The following is an 11,714-nucleotide window of genomic DNA, read 5'->3' on the forward strand; positions in this document are numbered from 1 at the left end:
AATTGTTGTTTTTTTATATTAAAAGGGTCCCTCAGAGTGACAAACCTTCAGAAAATCATCAGCAATTTTGGGTCATCGTTTTGGTTTATTCGACACTTGCAATTTCTACATGGTTCAGTCTCCTGTGATACACAAAATATAATAGGACCATAACAAATTGTATCAATTACGCATATGTTAACCCTCCTATGACATGTCAAAATGGCTGCTGTGAAAGCGCCTATAAAACTATATGAGAGGCCCAGGCCATGGCACAATAATCAAACATTCTCCAACAAACAGACAAACACAGATGTTTATTTGGTGTTCATCAATTCCAAAGATAGAGTTGGGAGCCTATAAATCGGATGTTGTTTCTTTGTTCACAGGTCAAGTCCTGACAGTGGAGTTTTAAACACTCTTCAGATGGAAAGACAAACCCCATATTTATCTGTTCAGCAACAACAACCAAAAGGTTTCAAACTGACTTTGTCATGCCTGCTCGGCCCAGCACCAAAAGGTAGACAGACAATTTTAGCGACTTGCTTGTTAGAAAAATCAAAGACATATTCTTCAAACTACAGCTAAAAAAAGAGTGAATTCTTCACTTACTGTACATGCTGCCCAAACCACAGTTCTACATGAATGACAATGTGACTCTGTCTGCTGTAATGTTTCAGAGGACAATCATTTGTTATCATGTTAGCCCTAACTGTTCTATAAACCAGAAGTTTGTTGCAGCTTTTGTCTGTAGAGATGGGTAAGAGCTCAGAGTATGACCGCTGCCCCTTTGTGTTGCCTTTTGAGGTTATTCCTGCATCTGATAAGGATGTGTTCTGGACACCTCCCTTTTAGAGGTTTTCCTGGAGCATACATATGGGAGGAGACCTCAGGGCAGACGCAGAACATGCTGGAGGGATTACATGTCCCATCTGGCCTGTAAACACCTTGGGATCCCCCAGGAGGAGCTGGAGGATTTGGCTTGTGAGAAGGAGGTTTGGGCTTCTTTTCTTTGCCTGCTGCCACCGCAATGCATACCTGGATAAGCACCCAAAAATGGATGTCTGTCAGCTTTTTTTTTGTGTGGGGGTTGCCCCCTTCTGGTCAAAATTTGATAAATGCTGCTTTAAATTCTACAAAAATAAATCTGTGAAGCAGACTGGTATCCTTGTTACATCACTTTAAGTTTGAAGTAATGATGAAGAAATGAAAATAAAACAACGATGCCATTTGTCAGGATTATTTTCAATAAAATAGGGCTTCAGTAACTCAGATGCAATTCATGAAAGCACTGGTTTGAATTCAGAGCTTCCTGTTGGCCCAAAAAGTGGACTTAGTGAGTGTTATCTTTGACCTAACGTGGGGCTGTTTGGCTTTGCACCTGCACGTTCATCACATCTTCAAAAGGAAGGTGTAGCGCTGCCTTGTGTTGATAAAACACTGGCTCGAGTTGATGGCTCTTTGAGGGATAACACCAAGTGAAGGGGAGGGCAGGGGAGATATTTCATACACACATGAGTGCTCATGCACTTACTCTTTCACTTACTTGCGTTAAACTTTCTCTTCTTCTCTTCCTCTTTTTACGCCTCTCAGCCCTCTCTGTCCTCAACCGTCTCTCTGGTGCTTTACTACAAACACATTTATACTTTATCTCTGTCCTCTTTACTTACTCTCACTGTCACCGTTTCTTCTTCTCCCTTCTCTCATCTCTCGTCTGTGTCTGTCTAATGCGTTTCCAATCAGAGCAGCACCATCAGCATACTGAGAGAGTTTTGAGAGAGACAGGAGGGAGACAAGACAAGACAGATCCAGGGAGACGCAGAAGACACAAGAAGGCAGAGGACATCTGGAGCCTGGTTGCTAATTCATTCACAGATGATAAATGAGCCATTTTGTGACTGCTAATGGATGAGAGAAGTAGAGACAAACAATAAATGGATTTACTAAAATACATTTCTCCGCCATTGGAGACATTCAAGCCCAGAAGTTTAGGAAATCGGTAAGTAATTCATTAGGTGAATCAGAGTGAAGTTATCAGTTAGATAGTTTTGAAGGTAAAAAAAAAACATTTTTGGGAAATTCACTTGGTAAATGGACTGCATTTGCAGAAGGCTTTAATCAAGAGCAAATTATGTTTTTGCTAACCATTGGGAGAATCTTGGGGTTCAGTGTCTCACAAGACAAGAGAGTGGATCTTCATATCTAAATCTAATAAAGAAGACTTAAGCCTATTTGTTAAATGTTGAATTATTCCTTAAATTACAGTGCCTGGCTTCCTGTTAAATGCATCTCTTGTACAGGAAAAATAACTGTGTTCATAGGATTTCAGTTGTGACTTCTCACTGCACTGATAGCTCTGATTGAGTTAAAAGATGTGGTTCAAAAGCTGTAAAAACGTCTCAGCTTTCCAGCATGACCTGTTTCATTTTAATGTAAGCTTGGCTACACTCCTCCACATGGTGAAACCTTCCCTTTTCAGTGCAGCAGAGTTGAAGTTGTAAAGAGCCAGAAACTGTAAGGAATGAGTAACCAACCTGTGGCCCGTGTCATGCTGTCTCGCCTCAGCAGATGGTAATGAAAAATATGCCCTGCATCGTAATCACCGGTGACCCTCATGCAAAGGCTTGATTGGCTCCTCTCTGGCCCCATGGGTGTCCTCTGAGCAAGGTCCTGACCGGCCACTAGTCCGTACCTGATGAGAATATTCATGACCCTGTATGTTTGAATGCTAGGAGGCTTACATTGATTTGTCTAAAATAACCCGGGGTGCTGCTGCCAGGTGTGGAGGCAGGGATGAAGTAAAGATATCTGATGAATGGGACAGGGAGTGCAGCTTCTGTGTGTATGTGTGTTTTCTTTCAGCATCGATAAACAGACTTGACTTGCATTTGTTTAACCTGCTAACACTGTAACACTGTGATAGAGTTGAGGTGTGAGCTACAGTTTCAGTGTAAGCTATTTCGTACCAAAATAACCTTCAAAGCATCATGATTCTGGTAATATAACGAGACCACGCTGCTGAATTGATCTGTGTAAACAGAGCCATATGGTTCTGCACACCTTCTCTTTCTGTCAGTATGTCAATGCCCATGTGAATCCAGCCCAACCCATTTAATAAGCTCATGTTTTTCCATTGTTCTGAAAGGTGGCAAAATGACAAGCTGGTATGGTAATATCAAACCACCTGTGTGATGGAAAGGTTAATCGTTTGAAGGAAAACACTCAGAGCTCATTTCATCCACTTTGTTTGCCTTGTGATTATTGGTTGATTCGAGTGTAATCGTGCCATTTATGTGTGCTAATAGGAGGTAATTTATGTCGAAATATCACTGTGTGTGTGTGTGTGTGTGTGTGTGTGTGTGTGTGTGTGTGTGTGCGCGCGTGCACATCCTTAAATGTGTTTCAATACATCACTGTGTATTTATAATATTTATTAAAGCACCCCTGTTGTAAAATTCCCTCAACCTTCACTGCAGTTGTTTTGCTGTTATGAATACAAATGTACTGTGTCTGGTACCCATGGAGATGCTGTGAACCATAGTACAATCGCACATCTAAACTGTGTGGCGTGATTGAAGATGAGTTTTACATGACAACAGAACAAGATTAGAACAAATGCAAACAAAACTGTTTAAAGAGTCAATTTGTGAATGGTTTAAAAATCAAGTGAATTTGTTACGCTGAGGTAGATTCAAAATATATGTGCAAAATACAAAGACTAACTAAGACTAGGACTAACATAACAATTCAGGTCCATGTTTTGGGGCATCGAGACTCAGTTTCCTTAAGCTTTTATTCACAATTGGATCTGTCTCTGTGTTCTATCCGCTCCTCAGGAATGTAAATGCTCATAAAACGAGAAAGGTGGGGTCATAAAACGTTCTGTGAGTCTGTCCAGGCAAGTGGGAAATTGAGAGTCCAACCATTTAGTGGCCCTATAGGTTCTTGAGAGCACTCTCTGCACAAAGTTTATTAGTTCATATTTTGTCACTGTTGTTATTATAACATTTCATTTTCATCATCTTTCCGTTGACATTCGCTGCAACTGTATTTCAAATTGTAAATCTCTCCTAGCTCAGAATGTGGGTCCTTCGTCTACTGCAGCTTTCTCACTCCGGAGGAAATGAAGAACCACCAATTATGTGTTGAATAGTGTGAAAATGATAAACACCGAATGCATATATCACACAAGTCTTTAAAGCTGTGCTAATCAAATTGTGTTGGTTCTACAGCCAATAACCTCACTCTTTTGGTTCACTAATCACTCTCATCAACCTTGTTTCTAGACACTGTTTTCATCTTAAAAATATTTCATAAACCCACTGAACGTTACCTGTCCAGCAACAAAGTTAGTGCCTAGCTGGTGAAATTGAAGCATTCAGCAGCTAATGAGCCCTATTTTTTTCTCAGGAGTTGCCGTAGATCAAAACGGTGTGTATGTCGGATTAAATGTGTGGGATGGACAGAAACTCAAATCAATAGCAAATGTTCACTCACACATTCACCGTAACAACTTAAAGGTGATTATATACCTGTGGCAGCAAATTCGAATCTCAACCACTCAAGTCAAGTCTAAAAACAGCCAGGATACAATCTCAAGGACCAGATTGATTTACACAAAAGTTTAAATAAACATTATAATTAGTATTTTCTCATATATTCATGTAAACTGTGTATGAAATGTATTAAAAGCTGGATAGGTGTCATACCGAATACCATGCTTCACTCACAATTTTCTGGACGCCTCAAATGCAAATGAGTGTATTTGATCTGGAAGCTGTTGTTCAGAAGACATTGTAGAGGCGAGGAGATTGCCTACTGAGGTTGATCATTTAAAAAGGGAGCCTTTTCCCTCTGCTTCCTACATTTACAAGCAACAGAACAAATTTCTCCTCGCAAGAAATGATCTGAGCTGGCAGACAGACAGATAAGTAATGTCTGGTAGTTAAAAGGGAAGGCAATATGCTTCGGTTCAATGTGCGTCGGAACAAGATGGTGGCTTTCTGCAAGCCTCCATTACAGGGCTTTACTGATTCAAACAAACAAATATGTGTCCTTTGTGCATAATCCTAACACAACTTCAAAGGGATTAGAATGGGGCTATAAGAAAAGGACTGGTTGCCAATACAGTATCAGTAGCATACTGTAGCACATAGCTAAACACACTAACAGATTATAATTTATCTTTTAAGTGTGTGTTGTTGGTATAAACTCAAAAATATGAAATGAAAAAACACACTGCGTGAGTTTCTAAATATTTTAACTATTCAAGTGTGCCAAACCATCACTAATTAGAAAAACTTGGAACAAATTGTAAGATTTTTATTTTCACAATGATTTGAGCCATTAGCGTAAGTCCCTCATCTGCTGGCACAGAAAATGGTGGTTAATAAGTTCAAGAATTCTGCAAGGAGTTCTGCATTGATTTTCCACTTGAACTATGTCCATGTGGCTGATTTTATTTTCTAACAGCAGTGCATCTGATTACAGGGAACGACATGCAATTGCTCTCCTCAAAACCTCAGTCCTGTTTAACAAACATGCAGCAGCCTTGATTCGACCATAGAGTTCAACAGGCCTCATTCACGTCTGAAGTGAGAGTCTGTTAAGTAAGGCAAAGCTTGGGGAGTTTTATTCTATAGCCCATTTCACACCTAAAAGCAGTTCAAGTTCAAATACCAAACATACCTGTTTTGACATTTATGATAATGTGAGATAGCCCCGCAACAACACCAAATTCAATTCAATCTCTCTCTAACCCCTTCTCCTAGAAATACCATTAATAACCAACTGGTGAATGGAGTGACGGATGACTGTACAAAGTGTTTTAGAGTTGAAAGCAAGAGTTTACATCCTGTCTTGAACCTCAAGTCAGTATCAATATTCAACCGTAACCACAAACCCAAACCAAATGGTTTTCACTCGCCTACACAGCCATAAACATTGACTACGGTGGAAGCAAGTGTTCCTACACTGGCACGCAGTCTCACTGTGTGCTACGATTCACTTTTGATTTGGATATATGAGTCCAGTTCTCGTCAGCACCTGGAAAGGTAACCTAATAAGCAATCATACTTTGTTGATACCTTAATCTTTAGTGGCCATAAGAGACTGAGAGGTTCGAAAAAGTATGAATAAAATAAAATATACGGCTAAAATATTTCATCTATGTTGAGATTGTTGCTTTGTCAGTATGTTGAGGAAAAAAGACACTGCACTTTCAAATTTAGCTTAGTAAAACTTGACACGTTTTCCATATTCCATATTCTTTGTCATTGACAAATGTATCTAATAACTCTGACATTTTTACAGAGAGATGTAAGACAACAAACAACACCCTGCCCTTTTTCTGTGAGCATTGTAGGAAAGAAGCATGTGTGTGTGTGTGTGTGTGTGTGTGTGTGTGTGTGTGTGTGTGTGTGTGTGTGTGTGTGCATGTGTGTGTGTGCATGTGTGTGTGTGTTCCCGTGCATGTGTGTGTTGGAGAGTGCCAATGCCACAGCAGTATGAACAGACACTGCAATATGTTCGGGAGAACACCTTGCAGAGAGCGCAGCAGACAACAGTTCATTATTGCATGATTACCATATGCTTGTGAGACTGTGAGTTCAAACCTGGTTCAGATCCAGCTGGTGATTTATGTCCCATCTCATTCCATCTGCACTCCACTGTGTGCTGTGTACAGTACACTGCCTATTAATCAGAGGTGTCTTCAAAGCCTCTAAATTGTTTGGGATAAATGATGACTTTTCTCTGCACTGGTCAGACCAGATTCAGAGCGCTGATTGACTCCTGCCAGCTTGTAGCAGGTGATGTCAGATGGAGCAACGCCTTTCTTTTAGAAAGTCAAGAGCAAAACAGGAGGCCATCTATGCTTGTGAAGCTTCAGAAGGAAGAGAACACAAGCTTATAAATCTAACTTATGAACGTGTGTGTGTGTGTGTGTGTGTGTGTGTGTGTGTGTGTGTGTGTGTGTGTGTGTGTGTGTGTGTGTGTGTGTGTGTGTGCATCCCATGTATTTGCTAACTGCCAGTGATTCGCAGATAAAAGCCTGCAGAAATGTGCAGTCACTAAAAGATTAACAGTGTGTCAGTGTCATATGATTCAATTTCTCTGCATTATAAATGTAAGGATGAGTTTAAAAATACACAAGACTGTGAATTATTCAGCCACTCCCCTCACACTCTGAGAGGCTTTTTGACTTGATGCACTGCCACAGTAAGTAATGTGGCAAATACCCGAGGAGACCGTCAGTGACGGTAGATATTGAAGGTGAAATGTTTGATGTGAAACTGTGTTAATGTTCGAAAACTACAAAACCTCCGGCGGATGAAAAAATAAAAGGTTGCCATTTGTTTATTAAGAGTAGAGGCATAATTAGGGAGGAGAAAATATACCACCCATGGAGTGTGTAAATAAGGCAATTAATTTGTCTCTTGCAATTAAACTCACTCTTGTGTGCTATTTTCTCAAAACACTTTTTAAAATGGTGTATCTTAGAATATTTGAATAAAGAAAATGCTTCTGTATACTATATAGAAATTAATTAATATCATTGTATATTCATCTATTTTGATTAGATGCACTCCTTTACCAAGACCCACTAGATAAAATCTTGAATGTCTTGTCTGTTCATCTGAATCATACATGCATAACTCAAAAATATCTAATCTCCACAAATATCTAATCCACATTATAGGATGCTGCCTAAAATTCACATTGCCAAATTGCCATCAGTGTGGAGCATGCCATGCTGAGCTTTAGGTGGCCTGTGCGTGATGCACAGAGCCGTGCGTGTATACTGCCACCCAGTGGAATTGTGCATAAATATTAGCCTGGATGAGTCATTCTTGCAGCCTGACTGCCTTCCTCGGCCCTGCTGCAGAGGGACCCGGGTTGGTTAATAAATTAGTCTCTTTTAACATTCACAGCTGATGGAAGGCAATCTCAAGGTCTGTGAAGATGGGGTTGAAAGGACTGTGTAGACGGTAAGCATAGAGTGAAAGGACAGGAGGGAAGGGGGGGGGGTTGTGACTGAAGGAGTGAAGCCGCCATTTGGGGTGCTCTGAAGCAAGAACAAGACTGCGTAAGCCAACAGAGCACAGAGCCAAAGACAGCAAGCACTAACCATTCAGAGCAAAAACGCACAGCGCTTGTCAATGGGAGAGAGAGAGAGAGAGAGAGAGAGAGAGAGAGAGAGAGAGAGAGAGAGGGAGAGAGAGGGAGGGAGAGACGTATGCAAGTCATCATTTTGAACTTGGAATAACACACGCCTGCAACAATCCTGCTTCCACGTATGGAAAATTGTATCAAACGAAGTTTATTTTCAGTAGCTCACAAAATGACTGGTTTCAGAAAGTTTATAATTAGACAGAAGGCAGTGTACTTTTTATAAAAGCTGGCACTGAATATGGTCCTCAGGGGCAGCGGGCTGTTACAGGCTATAAAAGTTTTTAACAACTTTTATTTCCTCTGTAACCTTGATGAGTAACATATGTTTGTTTGCTGTCATTGATAGAATTACAGACTATTTAAAATACAGTTTCACCTTCATAGAGAGCACACTACAGTACATGTTTGTACACCACATTTGTGTAGATATCAGTGAACTGTGATTTAGTTATATCAGGAAGTCTACAATTAAAATAAAGCCAATGTCATTTATGTGATTTATGGATTAAAATAATTAAATAAAATCCAATGTGGAGAGAAACATCTAGGAAGAGAGGAAATAATAAAGGTGGTGTGGAAATTGTTACCTTGAACATAGTCCTGAAAGGAAATGTCACAGGTGTTTATCCATTCGCTGAACTCCTCTCTTCCATAACTTGCAGCGAAATTGCCATAAGACCTCTAAATGACTGTAGACTCTAGTCAATTTCCAGACCCAGAAATCCATGAAGTTAAGTAATACCGCAGTCCAGTCCACCATGAAAAGTATTAAGGCAGGCACTCTATTCATCCGAGGATAAATAGCTCTCCTTGCACTTCTCAAGTTAATCTTCTTACCTTTATGTCTTTTGTTGATAAATGTTTTTTGTGCCCTCCATTTAATGATACAAGAATATAAATGCATGTTCGGCACTCTCTTTTCAAAAGAGCCTTCCTTTTCACATTGCGTTCAATCACAACCTGAGATGCAATATTCTGATACATGATTACCATGTGACAGGTAATTTTACTCAAGTGAAGCCTGAATACATTGCAGAAAATGTAATGGTATTATTAAAAAAACTGTCATTAAAATATAATAAACAAGATGTAGTAACTCATTAATCCAGTTTTTACATGGATCTTTATGCACTGTGATTTATTTCACATCTTACTTAAATGTTGTCATCAATTTAAGTGAAATATAGAGTGTAAATAACCACGTTACAAATGAAGAATGGCATAAAAAGACCATTAATTTAAATTCTCCACCTGTCCAACATCTCACTCTCTTCCCCAGTGTCACTCTCAGGAAATTACATCATTACACCCTTTTTAACTAAATCACTTAATCCATCTTCATCTGTCTCCCTCTCTCAGATGTCATCCACATCATAAACTTTGTCAGTCTGTACAAACACACACCGTGAAAGCAGAGGAAACCCATCGTGAAGGAGCGGTGACATTGACAAAGTGAGAGTGTGGCCAAAGTGCAATGTAACAGCACGCTGCCACTTATGAAAACACCTGCTCCACACTGTCAGCAACTTAACCTTCTATCACCTAAATCCCCACCGGAGGATTATATGTGACAGATGTAGGACAGGAGGGGGTCAGGGGGGCGGGGGTGACCGGGTGAGGTGGAGTGTGACAGAAGTGACTTCATAGGTAAAAGTTTGTTGGAGAGGGATGGAAAAACAGCTGAAAGAGGCACAGAAGGAAGGAAGTGAGAGGCACAACAAACAAGTCCAACAGAGAAGTAATTAGAAAAGGTGTGAGGAGAGTGTGTTGAAATAAGTGACATCGTTAGCTTGCGTAATATAACAACATGTAGGAGCCGTTTAATTAAGCTTTTCTGGGGCCAGGCAGTCCAGGCGTCCCTTTCCACAGCATCGTTTTTTTCCAAATGTTTTTTAGGGGAACAGCAAAGTCTTTGCTATACAGTACATGCTCTGGGAACCATGAATGCCGATATTACATTTAGAGCAAATCTTTGCGGCAGATGTTGATATTCATTGTACTGGATAATTGAACATTTTGACCTGCATGGTGCGCAAGATAAAAAGTCAAAGAATCAGAGATTGAAAGACAAATTGGTATGTCGGCCGATTAATACCAAAAATATGTTTTGAGGCAATTCAGAAACAGTATTTTATATTTTGCCTCCAGAAAGCACTGACAAGTTAACTTTTTGTTAACTTGTCAGTTAATAAAATAACAAATGTAAAGGATGTTTAACAAGCAAAGATATCCGTTGGACATTAATTGTGATTCATCCTCTGTAGACCTTTAATATCTATATTATAATAAATAATAAGAAAATTATTTTATAAATGATATGTAAATTCATCCAACAGTTGCCGAGATACATCTCTCAAAACAAAAAATGTCAACCTCTCAGTGGTAGAAGAGGATCAGTCAGGGGATCACGAAATTCATTTGAGTTCATGGTCTGGAGAACATCACTGTCTGCACACAGTTTTTCATGGCTATCCGTCCTTTGTTGTCAAGATATTTCAGTCTGGATGAGAGTGGTGGTCAACTCACCTCAAACCTTTTGGCTCAAACAAGAAATAAAACTGCTCTTTTTTATCATCTGCGATGCAGAGTTGGGGACAAACAGGAAGAAGATTGCGCCTCAGCATTGAGGAGTTAATTCCTTGTCAGCGCTGTTGTGGGTTTTGTACAGAATATATAAAGGAGGACAAATGTGCTTTTTCACAGTTGAAAGGCGGCTAATGGAGCAGGCAGACTTGTTAGACAAAGGGCACTTTAAGAAGGACATGAAAGACACAAAGGACATAGAAGTGATCCTGAATTAACTCATCCTTCACACAAATGACAGTTTAGACTGAGAGAGGTGTGGCACTGTTAAATTCTTTCCATAAAATGTATCATCCTACATGTTGTGAGGAGGATTTTCAGTCACTCTACAAGCTTGTCTTTGTAGTGGCACAGTATGATCACTGATATTATGATGTGTCAGTGATGCATTAAATATAGAGATGACAGGAGGTTTAGGTAACAGCTGTAGAATATTTTGCTTCCTTGCTTCCAATTTTTGTTGGTTTTAGGGTATCAGAGTTGTTGGTGCTTTAATGTTGAATATCCAAATAAAATGCTGTTATTTTTAAGCTTTGTTAATGCTTCTCCAGCATGACATGTGCACATTGTCTTTTTGGCTCCCTCTATAATGTATCATTTAGACCCATTAGATAGATTAATCCCACAAGAGGAGATTTTTGTAAACTACCACAAAAGTCAAATACGGCGTTAGGAATTAGGCATTAGGAGAGTGAACAGTAAACAGTGAGGCTGATATCAGTGAGATCACAAATAGTAGTACTGATTTACATGCATGCATATTCCCATGGCAACTGGCAAATTGAATCATTGTCATTAACAATGAAAACTGCTACAATATGGAGAGGTAATTACAGATTATACATAATGACTATTGCTAAATAGATTCAACAATAGGGTTTGATTTAATTGAAACTGTACAACTACAGATGTCATGGCTTATTGGAGAGTAAAGTATAAACATGTATGACTGTCTTACCAAATAGAAAGGATAAAAACCA

The sequence above is a fragment of the Cebidichthys violaceus genome, unplaced genomic scaffold (assembly GCF_023349555.1).
Source record: "Cebidichthys violaceus isolate CVI_PGR_0920_01 unplaced genomic scaffold, fCebVio1.0.p SCAF_4, whole genome shotgun sequence".
Taxonomy (NCBI): Eukaryota; Metazoa; Chordata; class Actinopteri; order Perciformes; family Stichaeidae; genus Cebidichthys; species Cebidichthys violaceus.